This window comes from Megalopta genalis, unplaced genomic scaffold (genome assembly GCF_051020955.1).
Source record: "Megalopta genalis isolate 19385.01 unplaced genomic scaffold, iyMegGena1_principal scaffold0379, whole genome shotgun sequence".
Lineage (NCBI taxonomy): Eukaryota > Metazoa > Arthropoda > Insecta > Hymenoptera > Halictidae > Megalopta > Megalopta genalis.
In genome coordinates, this window is record NW_027476448.1 from 182501 (window position 1) to 202666 (window position 20166).

Sequence of the window (20166 nt, forward strand, 5' to 3'; positions counted from 1 at the left end):
TTGCCTTCATAAAATCACAAGATAATTTTATCTTCAAGAGTCTCGCTATTAACATCTTGTAAGATAAATGTACGTCCCAGCTAAAACGTACAAATACTTCAAGTTAAGTAATAATATATCATCGCTATTGACAAATTTTTAAGATCCAAGACACAGTTCTCTCTATATGTTTTAATATTTTTTATGTACTCAAATATATTCAAAGGAAAAAGTACATGGGTGATGCCATAGTCGTGGAAGCGCGTACGCTCACGCTGATCTTCTGACCGCCGGAAGCACGAAACCTCTGATCTGGGCAAAATCGGCAAGCCGAGGAAGAACGGACAGGACACATGCTGGACTGGCGAGAAAGCGTGTTCTTCCGCTCGCGCTAGGCATTTCGATTTCTGACACCTCTTGATTTAAAAAATCAGTTTTTTGATAGTTTTCTCTCTCCACTGGGCTATTTCATTTTAGCCACAGTTTTCAATTGGTACGATTTGCTTCCAAATCTTACAGATGCATTTTAAAAAATTTTTCCATCGCTCGGACAGAAGAGTCGATTGCTCAGTGAGTACGAGTATACATACAAAGTGCATACGGGTAACCAACCCCGTAGGGCTTGCCACATATGGGCCATTCGGTCAAAGACACCGACCCGTGGCCACGCTGTGTGGAGAAAAGTCCGTAACGTAAACGGCACGAAACAGTCAGGACCGAAGCCCCGAAGGAGCTCTGAGACAGCTTCTCGACCGAGATCGTAGAATTGGCCCAAAACCCGCTCTGCTCCGTCCGCCTCGCACGGACCGTGTATCTCTTATAGATACCGAACGGCCGGCAAGGACGCCGGCGCCGCCGGCCGAATAGCACGCGCGCTTATGAGTGTAAACCGCTGCGGCAACAGACCGCCCGGCCGTGCTGTTGTAACATAGCGCGTGAACGAACGAAAAAAATTTTTATAGTAAACATTAAAATAAATTACACTACCGTAAACTAGACAAAAAATTACACATTTTTTCCCAATATGAAAATTTTCACAAACTTTTTAAAGTCCCATCGCATCGAGTAAACTTTTTTAATAACGCGTCCGCACGATTCTAAATGCTTAATCCATATGTGAAATCGTTCACTGATCACGAATATCGCATTTAAAAAAATTACAAAAATTTATTTTTCAAAATAATCAAAAAAAACCGAAAAATCACAAGAGTAAAGTACCATTATTTTAAACAACATGTCGTTCTAAATGCTTAATCCCTATGTAAAAAAGTTATTTAAGCAAGAATATGTAATCGAAAAAAATTAGAAAAATTTATTTTAGCCGTAAATCGAAAATAATGGGGACACCGGAGCTGTTCGAAGCGCCGAGACGCGCCGCGTACGGCCGAATATTTTCTAAGTCCCAACGTACCGATCAAGAGTAAAGTACCATTTTCCTACATTAGATTTCGTTCTAAATGCTTAATCCCTATGTAAAAACGTTAGTTAAGCAAGAATATCGTATTTTTAAAAAAATCTAATGATAGGATTTTCCAGAAAATTGAAAAAACCGAAAAATGTCAAGAGTAAAGTGCCATTTTCTGACATTAGATTTCGTTCTAAATGCTTAATCCCTATGTAGAAACGTTAGTTAAGCAAGAATATCGTATTTTTAAAAAAATCTAATGATAGGATTTTTCAGAAAATTGAAAAAACCGTAAAATGTCAAGAGTAAAGTGCCATTATTTTAAACAATGTATCGTTCTAAATGCTTAATCCCTATGTAAAAAAGTTATTTAAGCAAGAATATGTTATTGAAAAAAATTAGAAAAATTTATTTTAGCCGTAAATCGAAAATAATGGGGACACCGGAGCTGTTCGAAGCGCCGAGACGCGCCGCGTACGGCCGAATATTTTCTAAGTCCCAACGTACCGATCAAGAGTAAAGTACCATTTTCCTACATTAGATTTCGTTCTAAATGCTTAATCCCTATGTAAAAACGTTAGTTAAGCAAGAATATCGTATTTTTAAAAAAATCTAATGATAGGATTTTCCAGAAAATTGAAAAAACCGAAAAATGTCAAGAGTAAAGTGCCATTTTCTGACATTAGATTTCGTTCTAAATGCTTAATCCCTATGTAGAAACGTTAGTTAAGCAAGAATATCGTATTTTTAAAAAAATCTAATGATAGGATTTTTCAGAAAATTGAAAAAACCGTAAAATGTCAAGAGTAAAGTGCCATTATTTTAAACAATGTATCGTTCTAAATGCTTAATCCCTATGTAAAAAAGTTATTTAAGCAAGAATATGTTATTGAAAAAAATTAGAAAAATTTATTTTAGCCGTAAATCGAAAATAATGGGGACACCGGAGCTGTTCGAAGCGCCGAGACGCGCCGCGTACGGCCGAATATTTTCTAAGTCCCAACGTACCGATCAAGAGTAAAGTACCATTTTCCTACATTAGATTTCGTTCTAAATGCTTAATCCCTATGTAAAAACGTTAGTTAAGCAAGAATATCGTATTTTTAAAAAAATCTAATGATAGGATTTTCCAGAAAATTGAAAAAACCGAAAAATGTCAAGAGTAAAGTGCCATTTTCTGACATTAGATTTCGTTCTAAATGCTTAATCCCTATGTAGAAACGTTAGTTAAGCAAGAATATCGTATTTTTAAAAAAATCTAATGGTAGGATTTTTCAGAAAATTGAAAAAACCGTAAAATGTCAAGAGTAAAGTGCCCTTATTTTAAACATTATATCGTTCTAAATGCTTAATCCCTATGTAAAAAAGTTATCTAAGCAAGAATATGTTATTGAATAAAATGAGAAAAATTTATTTTAGCCGTAAATCGAAAATAATGGGTCGAGCGAATCGGTCGATTGCGCCGAGACGCGCGAATTGGTCGATTGCGCCGAGACGCGCTATGATGCAACAGACGAGCGATTGGAACGCCCGAATATTTTCAAAGTCCCAACGTACCGATCAAGAGTAAAGTACCATTTTCCTACATTAGATTTCGTTCTAAATGCTTAATCCCTATGTAAAAACGTTAGTTAAGCAAGAATATCGTATTTTTAAAAAAATCTAATGATAGGATTTCCCAGAAAATTGAAAAAACCGAAAAATGTCAAGAGTAAAGTGCCATTTTCTGACATTAGATTTCGTTCTAAATGCTTAATCCCTATGTAGAAACGTTAGTTAAGCAAGAATATCGTATTTTTAAAAAAATCTAATGATAGGATTTTTCAGAAAATTGAAAAAACCGTAAAATGTCAAGAGTAAAGTGCCCTTATTTTAAACAATGTATCGTTCTAAATGCTTAATCCCTATGTAAAAAAGTTATTTAAGCAGGAATATGTTATTGAAAAAAATTAGAAAAATTTATTTTAGCCGTAAATCGAAAATAATGGATCGAGCGAATCGGTCGATTGCGCCGAGACGCGCTATGATGCAACAGACGAGCGATTGGAACGCCCGAATATTTTCAAAGTCCCAACGTACCGATCAAGAGTAAAGTACCATTTTCCTACATTAGATTTCGTTCTAAATGCTTAATCCCTATGTAAAAACGTTAGTTAAGCAAGAATATCGTATTTTTAAAAAAATCTAATGATAGGATTTCCCAGAAAATTGAAAAAACCGAAAAATGTCAAGAGTAAAGTGCCATTTTCTGACATTAGATTTCGTTCTAAATGCTTAATCCCTATGTAGAAACGTTAGTTAAGCAAGAATATCGTATTTTTAAAAAAATCTAATGATAGGATTTTTCAGAAAATTGAAAAAACCGTAAAATGTCAAGAGTAAAGTGCCCTTATTTTAAACAATGTATCGTTCTAAATGCTTAATCCCTATGTAAAAAAGTTATTTAAGCAGGAATATGTTATTGAAAAAAATTAGAAAAATTTATTTTAGCCGTAAATCGAAAATAATGGATCGAGCGAATCGGTCGATTGCGCCGAGACGCGCTATGATGCAACAGACGAGCGATTGGAACGCCCGAATATTTTCAAAGTCCCAACGTACCGATCAAGAGTAAAGTACCATTTTCCTACATTAGATTTCGTTCTAAATGCTTAATCCCTATGTAAAAACGTTAGTTAAGCAAGAATATCGTATTTTTAAAAAAATCTAATGATAGGATTTCCCAGAAAATTGAAAAAACCGAAAAATGTCAAGAGTAAAGTGCCATTTTCTGACATTAGATTTCGTTCTAAATGCTTAATCCCTATGTAGAAACGTTAGTTAAGCAAGAATATCGTATTTTTAAAAAAATCTAATGATAGGATTTTTCAGAAAATTGAAAAAACCGTAAAATGTCAAGAGTAAAGTGCCCTTATTTTAAACAATGTATCGTTCTAAATGCTTAATCCCTATGTAAAAAAGTTATTTAAGCAGGAATATGTTATTGAAAAAAATTAGAAAAATTTATTTTAGCCGTAAATCGAAAATAATGGATCGAGCGAATCGGTCGATTGCGCCGAGACGCGCTATGATGCAACAGACGAGCGATTGGAACGCCCGAATATTTTCAAAGTCCCAACGTACCGATCAAGAGTAAAGTACCATTTTCCTACATTAGATTTCGTTCTAAATGCTTAATCCCTATGTAAAAACGTTAGTTAAGCAAGAATATCGTATTTTTAAAAAAATCTAATGATAGGATTTCCCAGAAAATTGAAAAAACCGAAAAATGTCAAGAGTAAAGTGCCATTTTCTGACATTAGATTTCGTTCTAAATGCTTAATCCCTATGTAGAAACGTTAGTTAAGCAAGAATATCGTATTTTTAAAAAAATCTAATGATAGGATTTTTCAGAAAATTGAAAAAACCGTAAAATGTCAAGAGTAAAGTGCCCTTATTTTAAACAATGTATCGTTCTAAATGCTTAATCCCTATGTAAAAAAGTTATTTAAGCAGGAATATGTTATTGAAAAAAATTAGAAAAATTTATTTTAGCCGTAAATCGAAAATAATGGATCGAGCGAATCGGTCGATTGCGCCGAGACGCGCTATGATGCAACAGACGAGCGATTGGAACCCCCGAATATTTTCAAAGTCCCAACGTACCGATCAAGAGTAAAGTACCATTTTCCTACATTAGATTTCGTTCTAAATGCTTAATCCCTATGTAAAAACGTTAGTTAAGCAAGAATATCGTATTTTTAAAAAAATCTAATGATAGGATTTTCCAGAAAATTGAAAAAACCGAAAAATGTCAAGAGTAAAGTGCCATTTTCTGACATTAGATTTCGTTCTAAATGCTTAATCCCTATGTAGAAACGTTAGTTAAGCAAGAATATCGTATTTTTAAAAAAATCTAATGATAGGATTTTTCAGAAAATTGAAAAAACCGTAAAATGTCAAGAGTAAAGTGCCCTTATTTTAAACAATGTATCGTTCTAAATGCTTAATCCCTATGTAAAAAAGTTATTTAAGCAGGAATATGTTATTGAAAAAAATTAGAAAAATTTATTTTAGCCGTAAATCGAAAATAATGGATCGAGCGAATCGGTCGATTGCGCCGAGACGCGCTATGATGCAACAGACGAGCGATTGGAACGCCCGAATATTTTCAAAGTCCCAACGTACCGATCAAGAGTAAAGTACCATTTTCCTACATTAGATTTCGTTCTAAATGCTTAATCCCTATGTAAAAACGTTAGTTAAGCAAGAATATCGTATTTTTAAAAAAATCTAATGATAGGATTTTCCAGAAAATTGAAAAAACCGAAAAATGTCAAGAGTAAAGTGCCATTTTCTGACATTAGATTTCGTTCTAAATGCTTAATCCCTATGTAGAAACGTTAGTTAAGCAAGAATATCGTATTTTTAAAAAAATCTAATGATAGGATTTTCCAGAAAATTGAAAAAACCGAAAAATGTCAAGAGTAAAGTGCCATTTTCTGACATTAGATTTCGTTCTAAATGCTTAATCCCTATGTAGAAACGTTAGTTAAGCAAGAATATCGTATTTTTAAAAAAATCTAATGATAGGATTTTTCAGAAAATTGAAAAAACCGTAAAATGTCAAGAGTAAAGTGCCCTTATTTTAAACAATGTATCGTTCTAAATGCTTAATCCCTATGTAAAAAAGTTATTTAAGCAGGAATATGTTATTGAAAAAAATTAGAAAAATTTATTTTAGCCGTAAATCGAAAATAATGGATCGAGCGAATCGGTCGATTGCGCCGAGACGCGCTATGATGCAACAGACGAGCGATTGGAACGCCCGAATATTTTCAAAGTCCCAACGTACCGATCAAGAGTAAAGTACCATTTTCCTACATTAGATTTCGTTCTAAATGCTTAATCCCTATGTAAAAACGTTAGTTAAGCAAGAATATCGTATTTTTAAAAAAATCTAATGATAGGATTTCCCAGAAAATTGAAAAAACCGAAAAATGTCAAGAGTAAAGTGCCATTTTCTGACATTAGATTTCGTTCTAAATGCTTAATCCGTATGTAGAAACGTTAGTTAAGCAAGAATATCGTATTTTTAAAAAAATCTAATGATAGGATTTTTCAGAAAATTGAAAAAACCGTAAAATGTCAAGAGTAAAGTGCCCTTATTTTAAACAATGTATCGTTCTAAATGCTTAATCCCTATGTAAAAAAGTTATTTTAGCAGGAATATGTTATTGAAAAAAATTAGAAAAATTTATTTTAGCCGTAAATCGAAAATAATGGATCGAGCGAATCGGTCGATTGCGCCGAGACGCGCTATGATGCAACAGACGAGCGATTGGAACGCCCGAATATTTTCAAAGTCCCAACGTACCGATCAAGAGTAAAGTACCATTTTCCTACATTAGATTTCGTTCTAAATGCTTAATCCCTATGTAAAAACGTTAGTTAAGCAAGAATATCGTATTTTTAAAAAAATCTAATGATAGGATTTCCCAGAAAATTGAAAAAACCGAAAAATGTCAAGAGTAAAGTGCCATTTTCTGACATTAGATTTCGTTCTAAATGCTTAATCCCTATGTAGAAACGTTAGTTAAGCAAGAATATCGTATTTTTAAAAAAATCTAATGATAGGATTTTTCAGAAAATTGAAAAAACCGTAAAATGTCAAGAGTAAAGTGCCCTTATTTTAAACATTATATCGTTCTAAATGCTTAATCCCTATGTAAAAAAGTTATTTAAGCAGGAATATGTTATTGAAAAAAATTAGAAAAATTTATTTTAGCCGTAAATCGAAAATAATGGATCGAGCGAATCGGTCGATTGCGCCGAGACGCGCTATGATGCAACAGACGAGCGATTGGAACGCCCGAATATTTTCAAAGTCCCAACGTACCGATCAAGAGTAAAGTACCATTTTCCTACATTAGATTTCGTTCTAAATGCTTAATCCCTATGTAAAAACGTTAGTTAAGCAAGAATATCGTATTTTTAAAAAAATCTAATGATAGGATTTCCCAGAAAATTGAAAAAACCGAAAAATGTCAAGAGTAAAGTGCCATTTTCTGACATTAGATTTCGTTCTAAATGCTTAATCCCTATGTAGAAACGTTAGTTAAGCAAGAATATCGTATTTTTAAAAAAATCTAATGATAGGATTTTTCAGAAAATTGAAAAAACCGTAAAATGTCAAGAGTAAAGTGCCCTTATTTTAAACAATGTATCGTTCTAAATGCTTAATCCCTATGTAAAAAAGTTATTTAAGCAGGAATATGTTATTGAAAAAAATTAGAAAAATTTATTTTAGCCGTAAATCGAAAATAATGGATCGAGCGAATCGGTCGATTGCGCCGAGACGCGCTATGATGCAACAGACGAGCGATTGGAACGCCCGAATATTTTCAAAGTCCCAACGTACCGATCAAGAGTAAAGTACCATTTTCCTACATTAGATTTCGTTCTAAATGCTTAATCCCTATGTAAAAACGTTAGTTAAGCAAGAATATCGTATTTTTAAAAAAATCTAATGATAGGATTTCCCAGAAAATTGAAAAAACCGAAAAATGTCAAGAGTAAAGTGCCATTTTCTGACATTAGATTTCGTTCTAAATGCTTAATCCCTATGTAGAAACGTTAGTTAAGCAAGAATATCGTATTTTTAAAAAAATCTAATGATAGGATTTTTCAGAAAATTGAAAAAACCGTAAAATGTCAAGAGTAAAGTGCCCTTATTTTAAACAATGTATCGTTCTAAATGCTTAATCCCTATGTAAAAAAGTTATTTAAGCAGGAATATGTTATTGAAAAAAATTAGAAAAATTTATTTTAGCCGTAAATCGAAAATAATGGATCGAGCGAATCGGTCGATTGCGCCGAGACGCGCTATGATGCAACAGACGAGCGATTGGAACCCCCGAATATTTTCAAAGTCCCAACGTACCGATCAAGAGTAAAGTACCATTTTCCTACATTAGATTTCGTTCTAAATGCTTAATCCCTATGTAAAAACGTTAGTTAAGCAAGAATATCGTATTTTTAAAAAAATCTAATGATAGGATTTTCCAGAAAATTGAAAAAACCGAAAAATGTCAAGAGTAAAGTGCCATTTTCTGACATTAGATTTCGTTCTAAATGCTTAATCCCTATGTAGAAACGTTAGTTAAGCAAGAATATCGTATTTTTAAAAAAATCTAATGATAGGATTTTTCAGAAAATTGAAAAAACCGTAAAATGTCAAGAGTAAAGTGCCCTTATTTTAAACAATGTATCGTTCTAAATGCTTAATCCCTATGTAAAAAAGTTATTTAAGCAGGAATATGTTATTGAAAAAAATTAGAAAAATTTATTTTAGCCGTAAATCGAAAATAATGGATCGAGCGAATCGGTCGATTGCGCCGAGACGCGCTATGATGCAACAGACGAGCGATTGGAACGCCCGAATATTTTCAAAGTCCCAACGTACCGATCAAGAGTAAAGTACCATTTTCCTACATTAGATTTCGTTCTAAATGCTTAATCCCTATGTAAAAAAGTTAGTTAAGCAAGAATATCGTATTTTTAAAAAAATCTAATGATAGGATTTTCCAGAAAATTGAAAAAACCGAAAAATGTCAAGAGTAAAGTGCCATTTTCTGACATTAGATTTCGTTCTAAATGCTTAATCCCTATGTAGAAACGTTAGTTAAGCAAGAATATCGTATTTTTAAAAAAATCTAATGATAGGATTTTCCAGAAAATTGAAAAAACCGAAAAATGTCAAGAGTAAAGTGCCATTTTCTGACATTAGATTTCGTTCTAAATGCTTAATCCCTATGTAGAAACGTTAGTTAAGCAAGAATATCGTATTTTTAAAAAAATCTAATGATAGGATTTTTCAGAAAATTGAAAAAACCGTAAAATGTCAAGAGTAAAGTGCCCTTATTTTAAACAATGTATCGTTCTAAATGCTTAATCCCTATGTAAAAAAGTTATTTAAGCAGGAATATGTTATTGAAAAAAATTAGAAAAATTTATTTTAGCCGTAAATCGAAAATAATGGATCGAGCGAATCGGTCGATTGCGCCGAGACGCGCTATGATGCAACAGACGAGCGATTGGAACGCCCGAATATTTTCAAAGTCCCAACGTACCGATCAAGAGTAAAGTACCATTTTCCTACATTAGATTTCGTTCTAAATGCTTAATCCCTATGTAAAAACGTTAGTTAAGCAAGAATATCGTATTTTTAAAAAAATCTAATGATAGGATTTCCCAGAAAATTGAAAAAACCGAAAAATGTCAAGAGTAAAGTGCCATTTTCTGACATTAGATTTCGTTCTAAATGCTTAATCCCTATGTAGAAACGTTAGCTAAGCAAGAATATCGTATTTTTAAAAAAATCTAATGATAGGATTTTTCAGAAAATTGAAAAAACCGTAAAATGTCAAGAGTAAAGTGCCCTTATTTTAAACAATGTATCGTTCTAAATGCTTAATCCCTATGTAAAAAAGTTATTTTAGCAGGAATATGTTATTGAAAAAAATTAGAAAAATTTATTTTAGCCGTAAATCGAAAATAATGGATCGAGCGAATCGGTCGATTGCGCCGAGACGCGCTATGATGCAACAGACGAGCGATTGGAACGCCCGAATATTTTCAAAGTCCCAACGTACCGATCAAGAGTAAAGTACCATTTTCCTACATTAGATTTCGTTCTAAATGCTTAATCCCTATGTAAAAACGTTAGTTAAGCAAGAATATCGTATTTTTAAAAAAATCTAATGATAGGATTTCCCAGAAAATTGAAAAAACCGAAAAATGTCAAGAGTAAAGTGCCATTTTCTGACATTAGATTTCGTTCTAAATGCTTAATCCCTATGTAGAAACGTTAGTTAAGCAAGAATATCGTATTTTTAAAAAAATCTAATGATAGGATTTTTCAGAAAATTGAAAAAACCGTAAAATGTCAAGAGTAAAGTGCCCTTATTTTAAACAATGTATCGTTCTAAATGCTTAATCCCTATGTAAAAAAGTTATTTTAGCAGGAATATGTTATTGAAAAAAATTAGAAAAATTTATTTTAGCCGTAAATCGAAAATAATGGATCGAGCGAATCGGTCGATTGCGCCGAGACGCGCTATGATGCAACAGACGAGCGATTGGAACGCCCGAATATTTTCAAAGTCCCAACGTACCGATCAAGAGTAAAGTACCATTTTCCTACATTAGATTTCGTTCTAAATGCTTAATCCCTATGTAAAAACGTTAGTTAAGCAAGAATATCGTATTTTTAAAAAAATCTAATGATAGGATTTCCCAGAAAATTGAAAAAACCGAAAAATGTCAAGAGTAAAGTGCCATTTTCTGACATTAGATTTCGTTCTAAATGCTTAATCCCTATGTAGAAACGTTAGTTAAGCAAGAATATCGTATTTTTAAAAAAATCTAATGATAGGATTTTTCAGAAAATTGAAAAAACCGTAAAATGTCAAGAGTAAAGTGCCCTTATTTTAAACAATGTATCGTTCTAAATGCTTAATCCCTATGTAAAAAAGTTATTTAAGCAGGAATATGTTATTGAAAAAAATTAGAAAAATTTATTTTAGCCGTAAATCGAAAATAATGGATCGAGCGAATCGGTCGATTGCGCCGAGACGCGCTATGATGCAACAGACGAGCGATTGGAACCACCGAATATTTTCAAAGTCCCAACGTACCGATCAAGAGTAAAGTACCATTTTCCTACATTAGATTTCGTTCTAAATGCTTAATCCCTATGTAAAAACGTTAGTTAAGCAAGAATATCGTATTTTTAAAAAAATCTAATGATAGGATTTCCCAGAAAATTGAAAAAACCGAAAAATGTCAAGAGTAAAGTGCCATTTTCTGACATTAGATTTCGTTCTAAATGCTTAATCCCTATGTAGAAACGTTAGTTAAGCAAGAATATCGTATTTTTAAAAAAATCTAATGATAGGATTTTCCAGAAAATTGAAAAAACCGAAAAATGTCAAGAGTAAAGTGCCATTTTCTGACATTAGATTTCGTTCTAAATGCTTAATCCCTATGTAGAAACGTTAGTTAAGCAAGAATATCGTATTTTTAAAAAAATCTAATGATAGGATTTTTCAGAAAATTGAAAAAACCGTAAAATGTCAAGAGTAAAGTGCCCTTATTTTAAACATTATATCGTTCTAAATGCTTAATCCCTATGTAAAAAAGTTATCTAAGCAAGAATATGTTATTGAATAAAATGAGAAAAATTTATTTTAGCCGTAAATCGAAAATAATGGGTCGAGCGAATCGGTCGATTGCGCCGAGACGCGCTATGATGCAACAGACGAGCGATTGGAACGCCCGAATATTTTCAAAGTCCCACCGTACCGATCAAGAGTAAAGTACCATTTTCCTACATTAGATTTCGTTCTAAATGCTTAATCCCTATGTAGAAACGTTAGTTAAGCAAGAATATCGTATTTTTAAAAAAATCTAATGATAGGATTTTCCAGAAAATTGAAAAAACCGAAAAATGTCAAGAGTAAAGTGCCATTTTCTGACATTAGATTTCGTTCTAAATGCTTAATCCCTATGTAGAAACGTTAGTTAAGCAAGAATATCGTATTTTTAAAAAAATCTAATGATAGGATTTTTCAGAAAATTGAAAAAACCGTAAAATGTCAAGAGTAAAGTGCCCTTATTTTAAACAATGTATCGTTCTAAATGCTTAATCCCTATGTAAAAAAGTTATCTAAGCAAGAATATGTTATTGAAAAAAATTAGAAAAATTTATTTTAGCCGTAAATCGAAAAGAAGTCTGTTCGTTTCTCTGTCTCTCTCGCGCGATCGAACTATCGATGTTTCCCGACAAACTATTGGAAGTTTAATTAAACTTTATACATGAAATTACTCGTTTTGATCCCCGCTACACAGCCGTATACTTTTTATAATTTTGTGGAATCGGGAACCTTGAAATATTTATCATAACGCGGATCGACTGTCTCTGTCTCTTTCTAGATCGGAAGAATCGATGTTTCCCGGCAAACTATTGGGAGTTTAATTAAACTTTATACATGAAATTACTCGTTCTGATCCCCGCTACACAGCCGTAAACTTTTTATAAATTTGTGGAATCGGGAACCTCGAAATATTTATCATAACGCGGATCGACTGTCTCTGTCTCTTTCTAGATCGGAAGAATCGATGTTTCCCGGAAAACTATTGGGAGTTTAATTAAACTTTATACATGAAATTACTCGTTCTGATCCCCGCTACACAGCCGTATACTTTTTATAATTTTGTGGAATCGGGAACCTTGAAATATTTATCATAACGCGGATCGACTGTCTCTGTCTCTTTCTAGATCGGAAGAATCGATGTTTCCCGGCAAACTATTGGGAGTTTAATTAAACTTTATACATGAAATTACTCGTTCTGATCCCCGCTACACAGCCGTATACTTTTTATAATTTTGTGGAATCGGGAACCTCGAAATATTTATCATAACGCGGATCGACTGTCTCTGTCTCTTTCTAGATCGGAAGAATCGATGTTTCCCGGAAAACTATTGGGAGTTTAATTAAACTTTATACATGAAATTACTCGTTCTGATCCCCGCTACACAGCCGTAAACTTTTTATAAATTTGTGGAATCGGGAACCTCGAAATATTTATCATAACGCGGATCGACTGTCTCTGTCTCTTTCTAGATCGGAAGAATCGATGTTTCCCGGCAAACTATTGGGAGATTAATTAAACTTTATACATGAAATTACTCGTTCTGATCCCCGCTACACAGCCGTATACTTTTTATAATTTTGTGGAATCGGGAACCTCGAAATATTTATCATAACGCGGATCGACTGTCTCTGTCTCTTTCTAGATCGGAAGAATCGATGTTTCCCGGCAAACTATTGGGAGTTTAATTAAACTTTATACATGAAATTACTCGTTTTGATCCCCGCTACACAGCCGTATACTTTTTATAATTTTGTGGAATCGGGAACCTTGAAATATTTATCATAACGCGGATCGACTGTCTCTGTCTCTTTCTAGATCGGAAGAATCGATGTTTCCCGGCAAACTATTGGGAGTTTAATTAAACTTTATACATGAAATTACTCGTTTTGATCCCCGCTACACAGCCGTATACTTTTTATAATTTTGTGGAATCGGGAACCTCGAAATATTTATCATAACGCGGATCGACTGTCTCTGTCTCTTTCTAGATCGGAAGAATCGATGTTTCCCGGCAAACTATTGGGAGTTTAATTAAACTTTATACATGAAATTACTCGTTCTGATCCCCGCTACACAGCCGTATACTTTTTATAATTTTGTGGAATCGGGAACCTCGAAATATTTATCATAACGCGGATCGACTGTCTCTGTCTCTTTCTAGATCGGAAGAATCGATGTTTCCCGGCAAACTATTGGGAGTTTAATTAAACTTTATACATGAAATTACTCGTTCTGATCCCCGCTACACAGCCGTATACTTTTTATAATTTTGTGGAATCGGGAACCTCGAAATATTTATCATAACGCGGATCGACTGTCTCTGTCTCTTTCTAGATCGGAAGAATCGATGTTTCCCGGCAAACTATTGGGAGTTTAATTAAACTTTATACATGAAATTACTCGTTCTGATCCCCGCTACACAGCCGTATACTTTTTATAATTTTGTGGAATCGGGAACCTCGAAATATTTATCATAACGCGGATCGACTGTCTCTGTCTCTTTCTAGATCGGAAGAATCGATGTTTCCCGGCAAACTATTGGGAGTTTAATTAAACTTTATACATGAAATTACTCGTTTTGATCCCCGCTACACAGCCGTATACTTTTTATAATTTTGTGGAATCGGGAACCTTGAAATATTTAACATAACGCGGATCGACTGTCTCTGTCTCTTTCTAGATCGGAATAATCGATGTTTCCCGGCAAACTAATGGGATATTAATTAAACTTTATACACGAAATTACTCGTTTTGATCCCTGCTACACAGCCGTATACTTTTTATAATTTTGTGGAATCGGGAACCTCGAAATATTTATCATAACGCGGATCGACTGTCTCTGTCTCTTTCTAGATCGGAAGAATCGATGTTTCCCGGCAAACTATTGGGAGTTTAATTAAACTTTATACATGAAATTACTCGTTTTGATCCCCGCTACACAGCCGTATACTTTTTATAATTTTGTGGAATCGGGAACCTTGAAATATTTAACATAACGCGGATCGACTGTCTCTGTCTCTTTCTAGATCGGAATAATCGATGTTTCCCGGCAAACTAATGGGATATTAATTAAACTTTATACACGAAATTACTCGTTTTGATCCCTGCTACACAGCCGTATACTTTTTATAATTTTGTGGAATCGGGAACCTCGAAATATTTATCATAACGCGGATCGACTGTCTCTGTCTCTTTCTAGATCGGAAGAATCGATGTTTCCCGGCAAACTATTGGGAGTTTAATTAAACTTTATACATGAAATTACTCGTTTTGATCCCCGCTACACAGCCGTATACTTTTTATAATTTTGTGGAATCGGGAACCTTGAAATATTTAACATAACGCGGATCGACTGTCTCTGTCTCTTTCTAGATCGGAATAATCGATGTTTCCCGGCAAACTAATGGGATATTAATTAAACTTTATACACGAAATTACTCGTTTTGATCCCTGCTACACAGCCGTATACTTTTTATAATTTTGTGGAATCGGGAACCTTGCAATATTTAACATAACGCGGATCGACTGTCTCTGTCTCTTTCTAGATCGGAATAATCGATGTTTCCCGGCAAAGTAATGGGAGTTTAATTAAACTTTATGCATCAAATCATTCAGTTTGACTCCTGCAACACAACCAAACACTCTCTGTAATTTTCTGAACTGAAAAACCACTGAAATTGCGCTCGAAATGCGGAGCGACGGGTCGGCGCGTCTGCACTGTGCGACAGCTAGTCAAAACGTCCGAACAGCGTATTGTTTTCGATCTCTTGGTATAATATTCGTATTCCTGTGGCCACCCAGGGTTGAGAGGCGACCCCCGAACTAGTCCTCGCGAAGGTTGTTGCTACTACCGAGTCGATGGATGCGTCGACGATGAAGGCATTTTAGACCGTCAGTGCGTCGTACATGTAGTACTTCGCATAATGGCGAGGCCCGAGATTAAGCATGCGGGCTGTGGCGTGTTCATGTACAGCATTGAATATGCTGTACTACTCCTTAGCGGGGGACTGTTGTCACTTGTGGCTGCAGTCCCCCGCGTCACGTTATGCGGTTTTTCTGGTCTAACTGGAATGCCGCATTTTCGTTGTCTGAACACGCCACGAAGCAACACGCCGTCGGATTGAATGTTGCTGCTGAGTCGATAGGTGCATCGGCGATGAAAGCACTTGAGACCGCCAGTGCGTTGTACATGTAGTACTTCGCATAATGGCGAGGCCCTTGAACTAAGCATACGGGCTGTGGTGTGTTCATGTACAGCATTGAATATGCTGTACTACTCCCATCCGGGGGACTGTTGTCACTTGTGGCTTCAGTCCCCCGCGTTACGTTATGCGGTTTTTCTGGTCTGACTGGAATGCCGCATTTTCGTTATCTGAACACGCCACAAAGCAACACGCCGACGGAGTGAATGCTGCCGAGTTGACGGATGCATCAGATGCATCGGCGATGAGGGTGTTTTGAGACCGCCAGTGCGTTGTACATGTAGTACTTCGCATAATGGCGAGGCCCTTGAACTAAGCATACGGGCTGTGGCGTGTTCATGTACAGCATTGAATATGCTGTACTACTCCCTACCGGGGGACTGTTGTCACTTGTGGCTGCAGTCCCCCGCGTCACGTTATGCGGTTTTTCTGGTCTGACCGGAATGCCGCATTTTCGTTGTCTGAGCGCGCCACGTAGCAACATGCCGCTGGATCTAGAAATCGGGATGCAACCAATCGCCTGGGCAACCCAGGCCGCAAGGGGCAAACGTGCCCTAGCCACACTTGAGCCTCCACGAAAAAGGTACCGCTGGATAGCTCGTGTTCTCAAAACGCAGCGAACCGAACGAAGTGTGGTGGAGAGGAAGAGGCAGCCTCTCCGACTGCTGTCTCCCGCGTGTTTGCCGTGCGTGGCGACCCTTGTCGTCGGAAAAGAGGATCCTGGGATCTGAGGGGGCCCTCTCCTGCGGGTGAGACGTCCCCAACACGTACCTTTGGCCTCTGCTTCGGCTAGATGGGAGGCTGGACGAGAAAAGCAGCCCTGGTCCAGTCAATCGGCTTGGAACGACCATACGCTTCGGCGAGTGGGTTCTGACGGGCGAGGACGCGGGCTGGGTTGAGTAATCGGCCCAGTCAGCAGACTATGTCCGGTGCGTAGCCCTAACCCAGCCTGATGGCGGGTTCCAAAATGTGTGGGTCGGTGGTGGCCGGGGAGCGTACCGGATGAAAGAAAGATTCACATTATGGGATCTAAATCGAAAACACAAATTGAACGATCAAAGTCGGCGGGTCCAGCTCCTACTCGGAGTGAAGCCGTCGCCACAGACGCGGAAGCTACAGCAGCAGCTGTTAGCCCTCCTGCGTCTGCGAAAAAGACAAGGTCCGGGAAGGTGTTAAACATCGCCAATCCTCGTGTGACCTTGGAGAGATGCGTGACACCCACGCGAGCGGTCTCGGTGAAAACTGAGGCCACGGAAGAAGGCGCGCCGGACACCGGTAACGTGGGGACAGCGCCCAAGTCGGGGGACTCCCCCAGCCGCAAGGCTGGGAAGGGGAAACCCAAAAAAATCGAACAAGTCAAAGACACGCTCGTGAAGGTGCAACCGGCACCCGTGCGTGTCGAAGACCCCGAAGGTGGCGGTTGGAAAACCGTCACCAAAAAATCGAAGCGTGCCAAGCCAGTCGCACCTACTGGCAAGGCCGCAGCAAACCAGGCCAGGAAATCGAAGGGGACGGTTTCCGGGCACAAGGTACGGCCTCTCGATCTCGTGAGAGACGAAGCCTTCAGGCGAGTATCGGAGATACGGACCTTTTGCTTTCGACCCGAGTCGAAAGTCAACAAGGAGTCCGGGTCGAAGATACTAGCAGAAGTCGGAGCACTCAACGAGTTGGTCCAGGAGCTGATTCAAAGAAACAGCTTCGTCGAAGGGCAACTCGCCGCGGTCAGGGCGGACCTAAAAGCGCGCCCTGCCGTAATGAGTGCGGCGCGACCTGGGCCGTCCAAGGGATCCCTCCCGAAGACGGTCTCCAATGCCGCGCAGTTGACCTACGCCCAAGTGGCAAAGGTCAACCAGTCAGCGACTCCGGAGGCGAGAAGACCACCGACACAATACGTGGTGCGTATCTTCCCGCCAAAGGATAAAGGACAGAACAGCGATGCTACTAAGAGAGCTGTTCTGTCGATCGTAAAACCTGCGAAGGAGGCGATCCGTGTCAGATCGGTTCGACGCATCCACTCCGGTGGCATCGTCGTCGAAACCGATCGCAAGGAGGACCTAAAAGCCTTCGTAGGCAATAAGAAGCTGGCGAGTGCGGGACTGTCCGTCTCCTTGCCCAGCAAACGGGACCCCGAGGTCCTGATTTATGACATTCCGAAAGGGATGGGCAAGGAGGAAATTGCCTCCAGTCTTTGGAGGCAAAACCTCTCTGAGGCGTCCCAGAAGGATGTGCCTTCGGGTGTTCGGGTCAGTCGCATGGCTGGCAAGACCCCGGAGACAGCCAACTGGGTAGTGGCCGTCAGTCCGCAGATTCGTCGGCGGCTGGCGCAGAGAGGGGACCGGGTGTACCTTGGGTGGAGTTCCTGCCGTGTGCGGGACTTCATACAGGTCACCCGTTGCTATAAGTGCCAGCGCTTCGGGCACACCGCGAAGCGCTGTAAATTCAAAGAGGATGTCTGCGGACATTGTGCCGAAAAAGGGCACGGCTATGCGCTCTGCAGCAGGAAGAGCAAGCCTCCGGTTTGTTCCAACTGCAAAGACAGAGGGCGGCCACACGACCATAAGTCGCGAGACCCGGCCTGCGCCTCCTATCAGGAAGCGCTGGTTTTGGAGATGTCTCGCATTAGACTGGAATAATAATTTGAATCTCGAATGGATAGTACAAACGACCGGCGACGCTCGAGAGTCATACGGGTCATGCAGCATAACATGCAGCGGGCCCGAAACGTGACCGACGAAGTCCGGACTGAGATGCATAGGCGAGGGGTAGATGTGTTGCTTGCACAAGAGCCATATAGCTGGCGGGGTACTGTGCCCGGGCTAGGCTTGAGAACGAGGCTGATCACGGCAGGCGAACCGGTGATGGCTGCAATAGCGGTCAGAAACCCGGATCTAACCGTGGTCAAAGTCTCTAACTTGTGCGACACGCATTTGTCCTGTGTCAGCATCTCGGGTTCGTTTGGGAGCTTCTTCCTGATCAGCCAGTACTTTCAATGCTCCGATGACGTTGAATCAGGTCTGGCGCGGTTGGAGAGAGCTCTTTCCGCACTTAAGCATAACCGAGTCATTATCTCTGCCGACGTTAACGCGAAATCAGCCCAGTGGGGCAGCGCGGAGACGGACGTGAGAGGCCGTAAACTCGAAGAGTTTATCGTGAGCCATGGCTTGGTTGTCTTGAACGAGGCTGGAAACGCTCCGACGTTTTCCAGCCCTAGTGGACAGTCATACATCGACGTCACACTATCGACACCTGATATTTGCGACAAGGTGCGAGGTTGGAAGGTCCGCGAGGACCTGACGACCAGCGACCACCGAGTCATAGAGTTTTCTTTGAGTTTTTGCGCCGAGGACGGTGCTGCCGAAATTAGTAGCAACAGCAGCACCAACTGGAACGGATTATTACCAAGGTTCCGACTCCGAAGCGCAAAATGGCCCGAGTTCGACAAGGCGCTGCAGGAAAGTAAGAGGAGTATATCCCCCGATCCATTGAACAATAAGGGGGATGTCGAACATCTAGCACAGGAGATCGAAAGAATGATCGTCCAAGCGTGCGACTCCTCGATGCCAACCAAGCAGTGGCATTCAAAATCCGTCCCATGGTGGACGGCCGACCTGACGAGGCAAAAGAGGCGAGTCTACAAACTTAGACGAGCCTCGCAGAACGCAGCATGTTCAGAGGAGCAGAGGGCGGCCAAGAGGACCGAGTATCTTAAACAGAGAAAGGCCTACAAAGCCGCCATCAAAGCTGCTCGGTCGCACAGCTGGCGTGCATTCGTGACCGAGCAGGGAAACAAGGAACCCTGGGGCCTCATTTATAAGATCACGAGGCAGAAGATGACAGCCAGCACGGTCATCTCGAATATAAATCGTAACACTGCCCAGGGTTACACCACAGACTGGGACTCCACCGCTTCCGCGCTGCTGGAGGGGTTAATTCCGGACGATAGCCCCGCGAATGACTCCCCGGATCATGCGCGAGTCAGGAGGGAAGCTGCCATCGAGCCGGAGAGTGAGGACGCCAGTCCCTTCACCCTCTCGGAGCTCAGATCGGCGGTCAACCGACTGAAGAGCGGCAAGTGTCCAGGCCTAGATCGGATCGAGCCGGAGATTTTAAAACGTTCGTGTAATACAATCTCACGCGAGCTCCTCCGACTCTACAACGGATGCCTGGCACACGGAGTCTTTCCCGTGGAATGGAAAGTCGGGTCCATCATTACCATCCTTAAAGGACCCGAGAAACCTGAAACGGAGATAAAGTCCTACAGACCAATATGCTTGCTTTCGGTCGTAGGCAAAGTCTTGGAGAAGCTAATCGCTACGCGATTAGCTAGTTTGTTTTTGCACCCCGACTACGCCTCCGATCGGCAATACGGATTCAGGCCGCATC